The sequence below is a fragment of the Myotis daubentonii genome, chromosome 3 (genome assembly GCF_963259705.1).
Source record: "Myotis daubentonii chromosome 3, mMyoDau2.1, whole genome shotgun sequence".
In the NCBI taxonomy this organism is placed as follows: Eukaryota; Metazoa; Chordata; class Mammalia; order Chiroptera; family Vespertilionidae; genus Myotis; species Myotis daubentonii.
In genome coordinates, this window is record NC_081842.1 from 129,653,706 (window position 1) to 129,669,420 (window position 15,715).

The 15,715-nt window shown below is 45.9% G+C and overlaps 1 protein-coding gene across 9 annotated transcripts in view; it reads left to right on the forward strand.

Moving 5' to 3' along the window:
- The first annotated feature begins 231 nt into the window (after window positions 1-231).
- Window positions 232-15,715, forward strand: part of RREB1 (ras responsive element binding protein 1) — a 145,653-nt gene continuing 130,169 nt past the window's right edge. For 2 of the 9 annotated variants that reach the window (XR_009451912.1, XM_059688533.1), the window contains exon 1: window positions 705-1,301. The gene's annotated coding sequence lies outside the window, so the exon portion shown is untranslated. Of the gene's footprint in view, window positions 365-413; window positions 657-702; window positions 1,302-1,429; window positions 1,567-1,805; window positions 2,102-3,033; window positions 3,110-15,715 lie in introns of those variants that run through there. The other 7 variants (XM_059688536.1, XM_059688534.1, XM_059688543.1 and 4 more) reach the window with 7 other exon arrangements.

Below are 15,715 nucleotides of genomic sequence, written 5' to 3' on the forward strand. Positions count from 1 at the left end.
CGGGAGGGGAGGGGGCGCGGTGGTCCCAGAAGGTGGCCGGCCAGCGAGCGCTGAGATGATCGGCATCAGGCTCAGCGTCGGCCGCCGCCGAGACCTTGTCCCTGGGGCTGCCCGACCCAACCCCTGGCCCGGGGCGCCTGCGGAGGGCGTGGGGCAAACCTGGGGCTGCGGTGGGGGTAGGGTAGACCTCACCTCCATCCCTCCCGGGATGGAAACCGCGCTCACCCCGCTGAAATCGGGGCGGAGGGGACAGGCGGGTACCGCGGTCCCTCCCACCCCCTCGCCGGAGCCGCCGCCGCGGCTGTTCAGTAACACGTCCCCAAGAGACTGGCAGGAGCAACACGTGATGTGTCTACTTATCAGGGTGAGAGGGGGAGAGCGAGGCTCCGAGCGTGCGGGCAGGGGAGCGGGGCGGGGGGCCGAGGCGGGGGCCGGGACGGCGGCTGGGGTGCCGGGGTCGCCAGCTCCTCGCCCACCTCCCTCCCTGTGGGAGAAGAGGAGGAGGGGAAGTGACTGCGGAGTTGATGAACTTTGCACATCCAGAAACGCCATTTTGATTCCTTTTCCGGAACAAGTTTGCATCTCTCCTCGCTCTCTCCCCCAAGCCCACCGGTCCCCACGGCATCATGCCTGGGAGCCCAGCGCCCTGCCCTGCCGTAAGTACGCGCCCGGGGCTCCGGCTCTCGGGACTCGGGTGCCAGCGAGATGTCTGGGGCTGAGCGGGAGCGACCTTCTGAAGAACTTTTGGGGATGGGGAGGGCGAAGTGTGCGGAGCGTGTGGTAGTTTTCAAACTCGCCGTTCCCCGGAGCCGAGGACGCGGGCGCCCCACGCAGCGCTACGTGCGCTCGGGGCGGCGGGGCCGGCCCGGGATGAGCCGGGCAGCCCTCTCCCCTCGGGCTGCGCGCCGGGCCGCTCCTCCTCCTCCTCCCCCTCCTCCTCCCCTTCCTCCGCTCCTTTCCCCTTCCCGAGCCGCCGGCTCTGCCAACCAGCTCCCAGCGCGAGCCGCCGCGGCCGCCGCCAGGACCTGATGCGCATCCATATTAGCCGTCCGAGCGCTGGAATTCGGCTCGACCCGCGCCGCACCCACCACCCACTTTATTTTTAACCAGCACCGCGGGGCCTCGGATGGTGCACGCACCGCCGGCCAGAAACATCTTCCCAGCGCTGCTCTCCATCTTCCGCCCTCGCTCCCCCGACATCCTCCCCCCCATGTGGGAGGGGAAACTTTTCTCCTACATACTTTCGAGTCCCTCCCGGGCCGAGCTGCGCGGAGATGACGGCGCCCGCCCGCTGCCGCAAGGTATCCGGGGGTACCCGCTGAGGGTGCTGGCTCGGGGGTGCCCGCTCGGGGCCGCGCAGTGGGAGCATCTGCCGCGCCCTGCTTTGCGGACTTTGATCCTCCCTGGCAGACGGCGCCGGCCGGGAGGCGGCCGCGGGCAGCCCTGCGCCCTCGCCCGCTCCGGGCTTGTGGCTGGGGGTCACGCCGACCACCGCCCCGGGTGACCAGCGGAGGCGGGGGCCGGAGCTCTGTCCGCGTATTGTTCCCCGGCCCTTCCGTTGGCGGTGTACGTGTTTTCGTGGGAGCCCTCGGTGTGGAGCGGAGCCTGCATCGCGGTGGGGGGGGGGGGGGGGGGGCTCGGCGCCCGGCGCCGTCACGAGCACAGGAAGGAGGCCGGGAGCATCCGAGGCGGGGCCGGCTGCCGGGCCCGCTTCGCCGCCCAGCTGTGGAGCGCGCTCGGAAACTTTTGTCCGCTGCCCGCTGGACCAATTTTTTTTTTTTTTTGCGAGTTCTGGGGCTTCCCTTCCTCCTCTCATCCGGGCCCAGCAGGGGTGGGGAGGGGCGGCGTCGAGAGGTTGGGGACCCAGTGCGCCCCCCCCCCCCGCCCCAGCCCAGCCTCGGGCTCAGCCCCCCGCGCCCCCTCCCCGTTCGCGGTCTCTTAGGAAACTGCGACCTTAATGGTTGCTAAGGAGCGGGGAGGTCCTTCCCGTCGCCGGCCCCCTCCCTCCCCGGGACGCGGCGTGTTTTCTGAACCCGGACGAGGGTCGCGTCGAGGATGTGGTGACTGGCTCCCCTGCCGCTCGCGGGGCCGGGCGAGGCGCGTGAGTGCGGGACGCGGCGGCCGAGCTACTTTACTTTAACGGCGCGGGGGGGGGGGGTATAGAGGAGGGCGCAGCGGGGGCGAGGACCCCGGGTCTCGGGGATCCGGCGGCGGGCCGGCCGGTTGACAGGCGCCGCGTGCAGCTCGCGTCCAGCGTCCGCGGTGCATCCGTGATGGGTTATAAAAGAGGAGGAAAGTATTTCTCCTTGCTCAGCAGATTTGCCCTCCCTCGCTGCTTACTGGTTAGAAGATAGAACGTGAGCCCAGATCCGGACGAGCAGTTCACATTCCATTACGAAATTCTACACGGCTTCAGAGCCAGCAGCAGCACACATTCGGGGCACTTTGGAGTTTTTTCTTTTTTGGGGTGGTGGTGGTGATGGCGGTGGAGTTGGGTAGAAGGGTGAATAAAAAGTACAACTTTTTGGTGTGCTGCAAAAACCTGCCCGAAGGTTTTCATCAGTAGCAGTATTAACCCTCATGCTTGTTTTAGAGTTTAGATTTCGGCTTAGCCTTTTGAAAACCAATGGATAGAAAGGTTGCTTGTTGGATAGGGATGCTGGAAATAGGGAGGTATTTCTGTCTTGAAGAGACTTGAGATGATATCTGCGAGGGTTGAGTTGCTAATATACATCCCATAATTTTGAGATATTTTTTTCTTTAAATATTCAGTGGTCTGTGCATGCACGTGAGTGTATTCTGAAATAAGTTTAATTGAAGTGGAAGGTGGAGAAAAAGGAACTGCAGCGAAAGGAATGGTTTTTGTTTTGTGTTTGGGGGGCGGTGCCCCCAACCACCACCACCACATTCACAATCCTTAAAATGCATCCCCCAGATCTGGTGCTTTTTCGAGTTCTAAGACATAATGTAACCCGGAAGTCTAAGAGGCTGAAGTCTTGGCTGAAACTTCTTCTTTTTTTTGCAAACGTTTAGTTCTATGCTTCCTTCAAGAGTCACAAAGAACTTTTGAAGGAATGGGTTCAAAGTTATTCTTCAAATTTATGCAAAGGTGAGCCACTAATTTTAAGGTTATTTTTATTTTTTTATTGCTGCTTTTGGAGGGAGCCTTCTGGGTACCGGCTGATGGATCCTGCTTTGATGTGTTTTGAGCTTTGGTTACACTGATGAATTAAACATTTGAATGGCTTTTATCAAGTTTTAAATGTGTGAAAAAATACTTTCTCTCCTACCCTCTTTTTACAAAAGAAAGGGAGATCCCTTTGATTTAGTTATTTGTTTAGCTTGTGCTCCATTTTAGATTGTTAATGAACTTGCACTGTTTTATCATTCTTAAAAATACTGCTAAGCTGATTGCACTTATTTTGTTTTTAAGGAGGATTTCCTGACTGTGATACTCGTAAGTGCTGCTGATACTTACTGTTCTATAGCATGTGATTCTGAGTTTTCTAGATAACTAATTTTGCATTAGAAAATCAAGAATCTACGCCATCATGTTTGTTATGTGATGGGGAAGATGGGTCTGACTCAGCTGGCAGAACTGGTGCATCCATTCCTAACTGTTTACATCATCCAACAAATGACCTTTTGACTCAAGGGTCTTCTATTTTAGATTTCTTCAGGCCGATTCCTGAGGTCTTATTTGTATCCAAGACAGGTACAAATATTGAAGAAGGGAAATAAACCTAACCTTGTTAGTCCTGCACCTGATGTACAGATGTTTATTAGTTACTTGCTGTGGGTCAGGTTGCTATTATGTAGCTTTCATTTTTTATGTTCAATTGTGAATTGCTGTGTTGGTCCACTTCCTAGGTCAGTTTGGAAATCTTTGCTTGCTACCTTATGCTCAGTTGTCAACATCATTTACTACCTTCAGCAAAGGCTATTTCCTGATTAATAAAATTTTAAAAATTCTCTTTTAGGTTTATGGCATAATTAATATAAATTTAACTCCTACAGAAATTGGTTCAATGTGTTCACTAGAAAGAGTCAGATGTGAATCCCTTTTGATGTTTCTATTCATTATCCTTCTGAAAAGTAGGTGATGCTCAAAAGGTCATAGGATAAGGGTTGCTAAGCAGCTAAACAGAAGGATGCTAAAATTAACCAAAGCATTTTTGAAAAGGAGTCCTTCCCTGGTTTACATTATTTACTAGCTTTAATTAATTTCTGAGTCCTCCATGTCCTTTGACCCAGGAAGGTAGGATGTTAAGTTTGTTTTGTTTTTGTTATCATATTTAAATGAGCACTCTTTCTTTTGTGTCTTTTAATTGAAGTTCACACACTCTGACCAATTCTGGTATCAAATGACAGTTCGTCTGGGGGGACTTCTTGTATATTACCTGTGTATTCAGGTTAAACCTTACATTCAGGAGGATATGTGTGAGTAACATCACTTGTATTTCATTTATTAGTAGCAGAAATTTTAGTTTGTTTTGGAAAATCTACCTAATACATGAAGCAATGTCTTAGTTCACTCCTCATTAAACAGATTAGCATTTAAAAGATAGAAATGCAGTATAGTATGAGTAGGAAGTATGCAATATAGTCTCCCCTAATAACAGGACATAATTTTCTTACCCCTTGACTGAGATTATCATTCCTTTAGGTTTTGATAGGGCTCCTCCTCCTTTTTACTCCACTTCTTCTTCTCAGTTTACTGAACCCAGTTTTAAATACCTTTTAAAAATAATTATATTAGGTGTAGAATATCTTTGGAAGGACTGACCAAATGTTAGGGGGCGGGATGTGATATACATTACATTTCTGCCATAACTATGTTCAAGGATCTTGGCGTTTTCAGTGAGATAAAATGGTTGAAATCTAACTGAAGCTGTGGTTGGTTGAAAGGCAAGTCCTCTGTAAGTCAAAAGTTTCCCTGCCTCAAGGTTACTTGTGTACATATGACCTACTGAACAGGCAAAGTTGAGTAATATTTTTATATCCAAATATAATTAAGAAATTGGATGGGTTCCTTTGAGGAGGCAGGGTATATGATTTTTTTTTTTTTTCTGTCTGTCTTAGGAAATGATTTTGAGTAGAAATAGCCCCGGCCCTCTTCAAAACATATAGGGGTCAGATTGTGGTTTCCATGCCTTAGGGGGCCTCCCCATGAATCAGAGGTAAAAGGTGTACCATGTGAAACAGAGGGAGGCATACGATGTGCTTTCTGAAATGCATCACTTATTTTTAATTTCCCCAACTCTAATAGGAGGCAGAATACAGAGGAAAACCGGTTGAAATGTTTGCATTACTACTGGGATAGAAGAATGAGGAAGATGGGAGTGAGGGGATGGACTTTTCCCTGTTACGTTAGCTGTCCTGTGGACAGTGTCATCCACTGTGCTGGTCTCAGTTTCTCTTCTCACCTTCCCTGGGCATTGACTGTTGGTATCGTCAGTTGGTGGAGATGGGGTGGGGTGGAGAGGAAGGGAGGCCCTGGAGGAGGACACGGGGAGCTGTTTCTTCCAGCTACTGGTGCATCTTGTTTCTGATGGTACTTCAGGATACAGGTGAGCCAGTCAGCCATCAGTAGAGGTGGCTGCCGGTGAATAGGTGCTTCAGACAAAAGAAGTGGGAGAGGGTGGAGACTGTTTGTTCAGTGTGATTCAAGCAAGTAATGCTAAGAGAATTTGAAAGCCTCTGTAAAATCCCCAGGACCGGGCACTGACTGCTCCTGCAGGATTCACCTGAGGCCTTTCAGACTCCATGAGGGCGGGTGGTCCTGATAGGGTGGAGAAAGCCCAATGAAAACCCCCGCATTCTTTGTCAGCCAGCCAGACTGCAGAGAAAAAGTCTCAGTGGGGGTAATTAGATAAAGCTTTTAAATGGCTCTATTTGTTTTTCCCCTGGCTGCTTGGTATCTCATCTAGTTTCCCCCCTTTTTCAGAAACTGTGGGGTAGGATTGTTATACAAATGTTTGAGACTTTTAGTGGTTTAATTACTTTGAAAATTTCCTTTCTCAATAGGGTGTACCTTGGACAAAGTTAACGTCACCCTGCTTTTGTGAAGAAGGCGTTTAATAAGATTCCAATTTTATCCTCAGAGCAACACGGTGATGATTGGGTGGTTATATTAACCCATTTTAAAACTGTGCTGATTTCCACCCAGTGGCTGGTCATAAATCAAGCCTAGGTAGGACCCTAACCCCAGCCTAGCTCTGTACAACACCTGCTTTTAAAAGTCCGCTTGGCCTCAGAAGACTGAGCAGTAAATATACAGCACCTCTATTTGTGTGTGTGAGTGTGTGTGTGTGTATGTGTTTAAAAAGGGACCATATCATTTAAAGAATAATTCTGTGGTTGAATCTGAAGATGTAAAGCAATTAAAAAAGAAACGTTTTAGCCTTTGGCAGCATTTCTGTTGATGAATACGATTATACACGTTTTTCCCAGCAGGTTTTCTATATTGTGGAGTTGTTGTAAGGATGAAATAAATGTCCCAGAAAGTAAAATTCTATTTATGGAAGAAAGTATTATATTTTGAGCTCAGGAAACTTTGTGGGTGCCCATCTGGATTTCCTTTCCAGAATGGTGCATAATGCCATTACTTTAGGCAGACCTTGCCTAGGATTTTATTTCCAAATCAGGGAAGGCAGCGCTTTCTTTTTTGCTTTGAGTGCGAGAGACGAATAGAACTAGCAAGTTATTCTTAGTGAATAAGAATAGTTCAATAAGGAAAAGACAAGTTGTAAGCTTTAGGCTCTCCCTTTAAAGCTGGTTCTCAACTGAGCGGTTTTGCCTCCAGGGGGCATTTGGCAATGTCTGGAGACATTTTTGATTGCTTTGCTGGGGAGGGTGCTACTGGCCTTTAGTGGGTGGAAACCATAGGTGGCGAACCACGGTGGTGGCCCCACAACAGAGGATCACCCAATCCCAAATGTCAGGAGAGGATGAGAAAGTGTGCTTTAAAGTACTATAGTTGTGTCTTATGTGCAGGTAGCCTGGGTGTACTTACAGTGTTGCATGTGATATATTTGAACATCTGAAATTTTATAAAGCAAGTAAGCTCTTTTTATAGGCCTGTAAGGTAACATGGTTGGCAAGTTCAAGGTTTCACAGAAACTTTGGGGTTGGGGAAAACATTAAGTGGCATCAAATGTATTTTAAAACCTCTTACTAAATAAAAGTTCTAGAACTCATCTGCTTCTAAAACAAACCAGATTCATTGGCACCAGGAGGCTGTTCTGGTAGGTGGCTCAGCGTTCCAAGTCGCTTCTTCAGTCATTTAGGAAACTCGCTCTGGGCTGTCATCTGCCAGGCCTCCCTCACGTTGTAACTTATGTGGAGTATACCACCACCCCCCTTTTTAAAAGTGTACGAACTAGCCCTTACTCGATTGGCAGTTAATGCTTCTGCACTCCTAGTCACCCTTATTTTGTTGTTGTTTTTTTACGGTTTTTTGCAAAATTCTTACATAACTATTCACCCTTTTTACAAGGCAATGTTTTGGAGTCTGGTCCTCGGTTCCTACGTCTTCTCTTTGAGAGGGTGGATGGCAGACCTGCTGCCAGGGCTGGAAGGGCTAGGGAGAGAACATGGGGAAGAGACTGTGGTTATTTTTATGTTCTTGGGATGCCAGGACCTCAAATACACAACAAAGGTGGTTGATTTAAAGGGGGGGGCGGGGAAGTGGTATACAAATATAAAACTGAATTCTTCAGACCAGAAATGTCTCAGTTAGGGACAGGAGTGATCTTTTAAGCACAGGTACCACTTGTCCTGGATTCTCACTTACCTTCTAGAACAGTGATGGCGAACCTTTTGAGCTCGGCGTGTCATCATTTTGAAAAACCCTAACTTAACTCTGGTGCCATGTCACATATAGAAATTTTTTGATATTTGCAACCATAGTAAAACAAAGATTTATATTTTTGATATTTATTTGATATATTTAAATGCTATTTAACAAAGAAAAATCAACCAAAAAAATGAGTTTGCGTGTCACCTCTGACACGCGTGTCATAGGTTCTCCATCACTGTTCTAGAAATATGTAACTCTTGAAGGTAGCTTTTTGCACATCCTAAATCAGTGGATAGACTGTCAGCATCCAGTTCGCATCCGTTGGTGCTGATGGGGCTCGGTGGCAGGTTCTAAAGCCACCTGCACCCTCCAGTACAGTAGTAAGAGCCATGGATTCTGATGCTCTTCTGCCTCTCCTCCTGCTCTCTATCTCCATTTACAACTTTCCCCAAGCTGGGACCTTTTGTCACCCTGATCACCTACAGGTACCTCAGAGGTAACTTATAAAAGTCATCCCTTCCCTTCTAGAATCTGATCTGGAATTCACCATCCACCCAGTCTTCCAGGCCCGAAAGTGCATTGCAGTCCTTACCTCTAGTCTCTCTCAACCCTCAGCCCCCAGGTTCAATTAGCAGACCTCCCTGAAACTTCTCTCTAGTCTAACTCTGGAACCCAGTGTCCCACTGCTCCTGACCTAAGGCCCTCATCATGTCGCAAACGCCTCCTCAGTTAATTTCCTATCACCAGTGGGTCGGAACTCCAGTTCATTCTCTGTTCTGCTCAAAAGCTAAAGCTGCACATGGTGTTTGCCTGCTGAAAAACATCGCTTGGCTCCCTTTTGTCCACAGGAAGAAATCCAAACTCCTCAATTTGGCACACAAGGACCTTCATCATCTGCTTCCAAATTGTCTTTCTAGTTTTAGCTCTTGCCCCTCTCTCCTATACACCATTGCTACACTGAATACTTTCTCACTACTTCTGCTTTTACATGGATTGGTCATTCTGTATTATCCCCATCCACTTGTAGTAAACAGCATTTCTTAAATCTTTCAAGACAAATCTCAAATTCCACCTCTTGCAGGGAGAACTATATCCTCCACCCAGATTAACTCATACCCCCGTCTGTCTAGTCTACCAGTTGTATTTTACCTGTTCACATGTTCTCCCCCAGACCCAACACCCTCCCCCCCCCCCCATCAAGAATAGGGAGAGCCCTGGCCAGTGTGGCTCAGTTGGTTGAGCATCATCCTGTGCACCAAAGGGTCGCTGGTTCAATTCTTGGTCTGGGTGCATACCCAGGTTCTGGGTTCAATCCCCAGTCAGGGCTTGTGCAGAAGGCAACCGATAGATGTTTCTCTCTCACAATGATCTCTCTCTCTCTCTCTCTCTCTCTCTCTCTCTCTCTCTCTCTGTCTCTGTCTCTTCTGCCTCCCTCCCTTCCTCTGTCTCTAAAAATCATTAAAAAAAAAAAAGATTAGGGAGGGACTTTTACTCCTATTTTTCCATCTTCTGTACCTAGCTCAAGTTGGTGCTTATTTGATAATAACTGTTGATTTGAATCATTTTCTAATACAAAATTAGAATTTTTGAATAGGTGCACGTTATTTTTGGATCACAGGTAATTTGGAAGCTAAGTCCTAAATATCAGTAAAATATAAGAGGAAGAAATAGATATAAACTAACATCTTCAGCACACCAATCAGGCAGAGATTTGGTTCTAAGTGCACACTGGTGGTAAAGAATTTGAATTACAGACATTTTAAAATAAAAGTTTGCTCAGCTTAATTTACTTGAAATTTAAGAGAAAAAGATCATTGTTAATGCCTGATTGCACTAAAAGCTGTCACACTCGGGCCCTTACTAATTATAACCACTTTTGATTGGCTATTGGTTTGAAGTTTATATTAAATGGGAGAGATGGGCACACAGATCAAAGAACAAAATCATTTCAGAGCTCCAGTGTGTGGGCCCATTTTCTCTGCTTAGTTAGATTTTTGTTTCATTAGTGGTATGAGTTAATAGGAGTGGTGGTCTGTGTATAATTTAACTTTTCTTTTTTTCCTTTAGTCCTTGGGTTTAAAACAAAATACCAAGCCAGAAACCTACGGGATATGGGCCTTGCTTTCTTTGTGTGTGTGCATGTACAATATACGTACTTGATAGAGGTCAGTGATACATAATATTTATACAAAGAATAATTTTCACTGTTTTAGGGGAGCTTCATTTATGCTGAGACTTTATTGTTAGAAAAAGCCAAACCTACTTCTGAATATACAAAATCAAATCAAAATCTTTTCTTAACTTTCTTTTAGAAGTGCACAAATATCTCCAGAAATGGGGGTGGTACCAAGAAGATGGGGTGAGAGGCGTTTTGCCTGTGGACACTCTTGTACCTTTATGTTTTGAGCCATGTGAATGAGTTTCCTTTTCAAGCAAGGAATTAAACACATTTTAAAAGCCATTTCTCTTCCACTTTAGGGCATTTAATTGTTTTGGGGGATAAATGCATAAAACTGTTTAGTGAACATCTCAAATAGGTTTCCCCACAATTTGGCTAGTTAAACCTACATTGGATTAAACTGTCCTACTTAAAATTTTAAACCAAATTTAATTTAAAGAAGGCTTACCTCTATATATCTCTGAATTTAATTTGTGTTTAAATTGTGAAAATAAGATTTCTGAGATCTATTTGTGGCTTAAATGATAAAGCTTCCTAACCCCCTACTTCTAAATATTATATCAAGTTGGAATCAATATCAGATCAATATCCTTTCGGAAAACATTTTTTTTTCCCCAACCCAAAATTTGCCAACCTCATAGTGGCTTTTTAAAATAAAACATTTATAGGTCTTTAGTTATTGATATTTATTTATTCAATAAATATTTGAATACCTATATGTTTTTAAGCACCAAGGGTACTCGTAGGAGAAACAATTGCTAGCTGCTTCATAGACTTTCTGTGCTAAGTGCTAAAAGTTAAATATGACAAGAACATGTGAAGTGAAATTTGTCCTCTGAGTCTGTGGGAGGCAGATCAAGGAAGGCATTCCTCAAAATTAGCATTTGAGCTAATAGCTGAAGGGGATGGTGAAGGGAAGGAGAGTGTGTTTGAGGACAGACAGCTAATACAAAAGGCCCTGAGGTTGGAGAGGACCTGTGGCCACTGAGGTGAGAAATGTGTGTGTGTGTGTAGAGGGAAAAGACGAAGTAAATGGCATGCGTGGTGAGGTAGATAGGAGCTAGAGCATGCTGTTTGTAGTTCACCTTCATTTTGGAATTTTTTTTTCTTAACTCTGGGAAGCCACAGAGGGTATTAGGCCTAGGAATGGCATTGATGAGGTTTGCATTTGGAAAGATTACTTCTGCCCAGACTGGAGAAGGAGGCAACTATTTTGCCTTCCATTTCAAGATTGGTGAGAAGGCTAGTTTTTCAAAACTTTGAAAACCAGTAGTGGCTTGGAGTATGGTGGCAATGGTTTTTAAAAATATATATATTTTTATTGATTTTAGAGAGAGGAAGGGAGAGATAGAAACATCAATGATGAGCGAGAATCATTGATGGGCTGCCTCCTGCACTTCCCTACTGGAGATCGAGCCTTCACCTGGTGGGTATGTGCCCTTGACTGGAATGGAACCTGGGATCCTTCAGTCCCCAGGCAGATGCTCTATTCACTGAGCCAAACCGGCTATGGCCTCTGGGTTTGACAGAGATTTAAGAGGTAGGAAGGACTTACAGCTGGGTGGAGTGGGGTGGGGTAGGGTGGGGAAGAGGGAGAGGACTTTCAGGTTTCTGGCTTTTGTAGCAGGTGGATGGTGATACGCCTTTCTTTGAGATCAGAAAGCAGGATTAAGCAAGGTTTATGAACAAAGTATCTTTAAATAGTTAAATATTTATGTTTCCAATTTTCCCCCAGCATTTTCTCTACTTGTATTATTTTCTATTGGTTAAAAATTATATACCTGGCATGGATGAAGCACAAAAAGTGTTTATAAAAGTGAAAAAGGGAAGTTACGGTCTTCTGTATGGAAACAAACAGATGGCTTCCTCCTTGCCTCCCTTCTCCTTTTCCTTCTTCCTTTGAATTTCCTGATGCCAAAAGGAACATGGATGGTTTCGTGTAGATAGCCTGAGCTTCTGCATGGTTTTCAGATGAGATATGCAGCTGAATCTGAAGGGCATTTAGGCTGCTGTTTGTTTCAGTGATGCTTTATCTGTGACTGAAGCATAGGGCTGAGGGGAAGAGGCTTTGGGTAAGAACAACTTAGGACTCTCAGAATTGCTCAAGCCTCTTTTCCTTAGTGTTAGGACTCCTTTCATGACCTGATTTTCCAGTTTATTTCTTAGTTGCTCAGTGGTCACCTGACGCTCCGAATGTCTCAGACCGACAGCAGTATTTTGCTTGACCAGTAATCTGTGTGAAAACAAAGTTCATTCGTAAACAAAACTTGTGTATCTACTGTGTGCCAGGCTTTACACTAGATCTGTGGGTGCCAAAGAAAAAGATTTAATCCCTTTCACAAGGAATGGAGGTTGTCCCCACTGAGCGATTGTGTAGCCTGTATTTGAACACCTCTGGTGATGGCAGACTTGCGACCCCAGGCAGTCCTTGGTTTTTACTGCCTTAATTAACTCTTTTTTTTTTTTTCAAGGCAAACAAAATCTTTGTGGAAAGAGATAGAAAGTGATGTGTTTTCCGCTGAGTTGGTAAAAACCAGAAGCCGAGTGCAGGCATGCTGCCTTGTGCAATCTGACCCTCTGAGAGCTCCATTTGTGAGTGCTCTGCGCGGCTCAGTGAGGGCCACCCTCGCTCATTTCTTTTCTCCTCTACCCAACTCCTGCTTCTGAAGGGTGAGTGCCTCACTTGCCTGCATAGCCATCCCTTTGTGTGTGAGCTGGGGCGCCATCCTTTAATATGTCTCAGAAGAAGGTCTTAGCAGCCCTCCCAGATTTGGGTAATGCTTTTCTTTGATGTCATCCCAGTGACACTTCTTTACCACGTCAGTCCTGACGTCACCTGGAGGTCTCACTGGGCGCCAGTGAGCCTGGGCCATTTGCTCACATTAGGGAGAATGAGATTTTCCGTCTCTTGCTTAGGAGCTTAGGTGTTCCTGCATCACTGCCACCATAAATCCCCTTAGAGCAGGTCACCCTGCATTTGATAAGACTAACTGATAAGGGGAAAAGACCTTGCCCCTCCCACTTTTTTTTTTTTTTTTCTAACTGAAATAGCTTGGTAAGGAGGTGCTGGGAAGAAAAGCTTTTAAAACTGGATTTAAACATGTTTTTTGAAAAGTGTAATCTTAAGGTATTGTGTAAACAACCCAGTCTTTCACCCAAGCAGAAATGTGGATTTGTAGGTCTAATGAGAAGCTTGTTACAAGTATAGCTTACTAGATAATGGCCCTTTTAATGAACATCCAAGATTGGTGTCAGTGACCACTTTTGGAAAACCCATCCATAATGGCTCGATAACAGTGACCATGCACTCTATCTAAACAGTTGTGTACTTGTGTCCTTGGTGTTGCTTTCTGAGGGTTCGTGGTGTTAAGTTCCCTAGCCTTTGGGGTGTTGGAATGTCTTCTATGTGGCTGCCTTCTGGATACGTTAGACCATCTACTGTGTTAAGATCAACTGAATGAAACTTGAATATATATATACTAGTATATATATTTTTCTTTTTTATTGATTTTTTTTTTATAGAGAGAGGAAGAGGAAGAGAGAGAGAGAGAGAGAGAGAGAGAGAGAGAGAGAGAGAGAGAGAAGGAAAGAGAAACACCTACTGGTTGCCTCCTGCATACACCCTGACCAGGGATTGAACCAGTGACCTTTCCATGCAGGGGATGATGCTCAATTAACTGAGCCACACCTGCCAGGGCAAAAATTGACTACGTATATTTTATGTAAAGCTCTTGAAGAGGTTAATGAACTAAGTTAATAAAGAAATACATGTGCCCTAGCTGGTTTGGCTCAGTGGATAGAGCATCGGCCTGTGAACTGAAAGGTCCCAGGTTCAATTCTGGTCAAGGGCCCATGCCCAGGTAATGGGTTCGGTCCCCAGTGGGGGGCTTGCAGGAGGCAGCTGATCAATGATTCTCTCTCATCATTGTTATTTTTATCTCTCTCACCCTCTTCCTCTCTGAAGTCAATAAACATATATTTAAAAAAGAGAGAGGAAAGAAATACATGCTTTGTTTTTAGTGAGCTTTCCCCAAAGAAGTTCAAAGTGGATAAGTCAAGCCAGGTCTTGTGATGCTTCTTAAGGGTGTCTGTGATATATGTTCCTTCATTGTGAACCCAAAGCCACTGTGGTCTTGCTAAGAGTGTGACATTGGATACACCCTGTAAAGATTACTTTTTCCTCGGGCAATGGCTGCTCTGCCTTAGAATGGGTGAGTGCGGTGCAGGGGGGTCCTTTTGTGGCTTTTAAATGTTGAGAATGGGCAGGGAGGCGGTACCCCTCTTCTCATACCCCTCTTCTCATTTTTGTTGTTTTTGGCTCTTTTTGAGCAATACTTGATGTTGATGTGAGTGAATAATCGTGGCATGTGTCTTGTGAAGCTTGCTTTGAGTTTTTATCAACCCACTGGAGAGGAGATGGTAGGTGGTCATGTGTCCCCGTTGTGGTATAGTCAAGAAAAAAGTGTGTGTGTGTGTGTGTGTGTGTGTGTGTGTGTGTGTGTGTGTGTGTAGGGGAGGTCGTGCGGATAGCACTGGCCACATGATTATATTTAGAGAACGTGATCACAGCTTTATTTCACTGTGTTCTTTGTGGTAAGTGGAACTTTGGAGGGGTACCCCTGGCTTGCTTGTCTCTGCGAAGTCTGATGGTAGCTCATGCTGCCTCCCGTATCTCCACAGAAAAAGGAGACGGAAATCCAGCTATAAACCACAGACACAATGTGGTGATTCATATTATGAAGGCATCTACCCAGGGTGCATTTAAATATGTTCAGCAGAGTGCATTTGAGTTACAAACCTCCTTTGGTGAGAAGCATCATTAGTCAAAGCCCGCTTGTATTTGCTTTAAATCAGATAAATCAGAAGTTAAGTCTTTCAGTTTCTCTGCTGCCCTTGCTGGACTTAATCCATCAGACTCCAGTCTGGTAATTTTAAATTGTTCCACTTTAATTTTCACCCCTTTTTGGTTGTTAGGCTTTTCATGTGGAAAAACTCTTAGCATGAGAGGAGTGGGAACAGTATTTATTGAGCAAGTTCTAGTTACCACGGCCCCAAATCCTTCACATGGGTCATCATTCATTCCTCATAACAACCCTTTGACCCTGTGATGTAGGTACAATTATTATCCTCATTATTCAGATGAAGAAATTGAGACCCAGAGAGGCAGCTAGTAGGAGTCATACAGTGCAGCCTGACTCCAGAGCCTGAGCGTGGAGCCCCTGCCAGACTACCTCCCATGGCATGGTATGTTTACTAAGTAAGTATCCCCTGAAAAATTGCTGTGTGCAGAGCCCCATGGTACACATCTAGGGAAAGGTGGGCAAGAACAAGTGCGTGATGGGGTAGCTGGCTTCTGGAAATGGTTGGCTAAAACTGACCTATGAAATAGGTCAATCTCTCTGTTGAGAAAGTGAGTTAGAGCAATGATTCTCTGAGTTAGATCAGTCAGCTCTATCGGGTAGGCCATCAGATGCTTTGGAGATCAGGAGGGGGACTTGCAGAGGTGGTGCTGGTTCACAGGGAGCCCCCGGGAAATGCTACCCCAGAGTGGCCGGGCAGCACTGTAGGAGAGACCCTGTGCAGAGGTAGGGTGAGGCCCTGCACACATCCTGCTGGAGGGTAAAATTGTCCCCAAGTTCCCATTCAAGGGGTTCCAATGGAAGGGAGATCGTCTTTCACACGGTGGGAGAAAGTGGGCTGGGACGGGGGGCTTCTGCTGGTCCTGTGTGTGGTGG